The sequence below is a fragment of the Micropterus dolomieu genome, linkage group LG19 (genome assembly GCF_021292245.1).
Source record: "Micropterus dolomieu isolate WLL.071019.BEF.003 ecotype Adirondacks linkage group LG19, ASM2129224v1, whole genome shotgun sequence".
NCBI lineage: Eukaryota > Metazoa > Chordata > Actinopteri > Centrarchiformes > Centrarchidae > Micropterus > Micropterus dolomieu.
Window position 1 is genome coordinate 34,659,688 of NC_060168.1, and position 2,938 is coordinate 34,662,625.

Below are 2,938 nucleotides of genomic sequence, written 5' to 3' on the forward strand. Positions count from 1 at the left end.
AACATCAGATTTTTCTTTACTGAATCTCCATGTAGTCTGTAATGGTAAAATAAATGTGTTAATGTACAAAGGATTTATGTTCCTCAGCTGCTGACCTTTCAAAGGAGACCAGAATGATGCATCTGGGTCTGACGGTTGGGAAGTTATTCCTGATTCATTTTGGATTTGTTATTTTAGGCCTTGTTTTTTCTGGAAATAGGTGCCAGTGCCCAATTAATCAGCATCTGAGGTTTGAAGTTGATCGGATTAATTCTCCAGGAAGATTTCGTTGAAGTATGTAACCTGTGAATCGCCAAAAATTACCGACTTCCTGTTGAGTTTAGGGCATCGCTCCCAGAGGCTTTTTTGTGGGTCTGGACACGAAACACCGGCTCCCTTTGCTAAGCCACGCCCCAAATACCCAGCTGGCCAATCACAGCGCAGTATAGAACTCTCTCTGAGCGCCGACACTTTCACGGCTGCGCTCCATCGACTCTAATGCAACAGGAGGTCTCTGCTGCCGTATTTTTCTCAGATCTGGTCAAACGCTGTTCCTGCAGCATCTTGTAATATTTACAGCAGCTACCCAGAGAGGCTGAAAGGAGAAGGACGATTTATTCTCTCTCCAAAACCTGAAACAAATCCAGAAACATGTCGGCTGCGGATCGTTCCTAATGTTAGTTAGCTGACGCTGGCTAACTTCCTGCTGAATGTAACGTAATAAAGTCCTGCTGTTCTGCTTTTTAATGACTGTAATAATGAACAGAGGCCGAGCAGCTGCACAGGAACACTGCTGATCCTTCATATCGTTGTCTTTTGTCTCAGTCGTCGGGGGATGCGGTGGTTCACCTCTGTGATCGGTGGGCTTCAGCTTCTGTCTTTATTTTTTTTTCACGTCCATTTGAGTCAGTTTGAGTCAGTTTGAGTCAGTTTGAGTCAGTTTGAGTCTGACAGCCTGAATAAAACCTTCAAATGTTTAATGCAACTGCAAAACTGTCTGCTTCTTTCTGAGATCGCTTTTTCCAACAAATTAGACAGTAGTTCTCCGGGGAGTGCAGTAATAGACAGCGGCAGCGCCGACAATTTGTTACAACAGTAACTAAGGTGGGCGGGGCTTAGCGAAGGGTCAATTGTAGTGGAGTAGAAGTATAAAGTAGCATCAAATACTCCAGTAAAGTACAAGTGTCTTTCCATCACTGATATTTGTACACGGGCATCAGTTTGTGATGTGTGTGTGTGACTATTTGTGTGTGTTTTGAGGATGTGATTGGGGGAGTGAATGGAGTCCATGCTGGGGGGGGATATGGGTGGAGTTCACACACACACACACACACACACACACGAACATGCAAGCACGGAAGCCCCCCAGCAACAATCTGTGGTGACAACAACATGCTTCATTATCACCTCTCTCTCCCTCTCTCTCTCTCGCCCCCCCCCCCCCACACACACACACACACACCTTCCTCTCAGCAGCCTGCTGAACAGCTGAGGTGTCAAAGCTGAACAAGGCGAGGATGAGGAGAGGATGATGATGGTGGGGGTGGTGGTGATGGAGGTATACGGGGAAGGAGGGGGGGATTGTGGGTAACTAGGCAGGGTTCGGTTCCCATCAGCATTACCAGAACAGCCTGAATTGAACACACACACACACACACACACACACCTAAACATTTTTCGGTTTGTTGATCCATTTTGATCAAATGGACGTAAAGATCACGAGTTCTGAATGTGTTTTGATTTATTCCCGGTCTTTGTGTTTTTATTCAAAACTGCCTTGAAAATACAGATAATTTAGTTTTTAAAATTAAATTCCAACTAATTATTCATTATAATTCAAATGAGAAAAAAAAAACAAGATCTGATGTGTTGTTTTTTTAATATTTCTCTTTTTAGTGAAAACAACCCCCCCGTTTCTGCCGCAGGTTAAAGGTCACCTGACGCCTGACTGACGCCAGGAGAAGAGACATTACAGGAGACCGTTGGCGGATTTCATGGATACGGATGAAACCAAGTTTCAGCTTGGTAACCCAAGTTACAATGACACAAAGGTAACTTGGGTTACCAGCTGATAAGTTGGGTTTGCAGCACGAAGCCTCAGATGTAACCAAACTCAGTGGACCCAAATATTGCTCTGGACCAGAGTACAGACTAGCAAGAGAGAGTAGATACTTTTCTGTTTATTCTCTTTTCAAAAACAAAAAATATTTGTAACTCAACTCTTTTAACCCTGATTGTACTTTTACTGTCCTGTTTTACCCTGTTTTTATTTTCATTTAAATCCTGTTTTTATTTTCAATTTCACCCTTTTCAAAATTATATTTTAACGTGTTTCTTTTTCAATTTCTCCGTGTTGCTTTTATGTTTAATATAAAGCACTTTGAATTGCCTTGTTGTTGAAATGTGCTGTACAAATAAACTTGCCTGAGCTGGTAAAGCTTTATGGGAGTTGTAGTTCAGGTATACTAATAAATAAATAGTTGTTTAACTTGAGGGGAATCAAACTTTATAGTCTACTGGAGCTTTCTTGGACCCAGTAATGGTGTCGCCTATGGACCAGTGGATGACATTCAACTTGAGTTCGGTTGTTTGTCTTACTGTGTGATTTCAGTGTTTTCAACCCTTTAAAACTCCACAGTGACACAATAACACAAACAAGCTAACCGGCTGAGGTGGCGGCAGCGACTCCTGGTAAAATTACTGCTACTGTCAAGGGAGTCTGGCGTCTTTGACGAGAGCGATTAATAAGTTTATAATGCTAATTACTCAAATTGCCCAACATGCAACTGTTAGCAACCAGGCTTCAAGGGGCAATTTGGGGTTTTCAGCGGCCACTAGCAGTGCGGTTTTAAGATTGTGCTCGTACACGTGTTCACCTGAACTCATGAGCGAGCATAATCCAAAACACAATGTGGAACGATGCGGAAACACCAGCCTGCGGCTGTGGCTTTTCACACAG

At 43.0% G+C, this 2,938-nt stretch overlaps 1 protein-coding gene across 1 annotated transcript in view; it reads right to left on the reverse strand.

The window, feature by feature from the left end:
- Positions 1 to 2,938, reverse strand: part of LOC123957322 (calnexin-like) — a 15,618-nt gene that overhangs the window by 1,944 nt on the left and 10,736 nt on the right. The window lies entirely within an intron of this gene.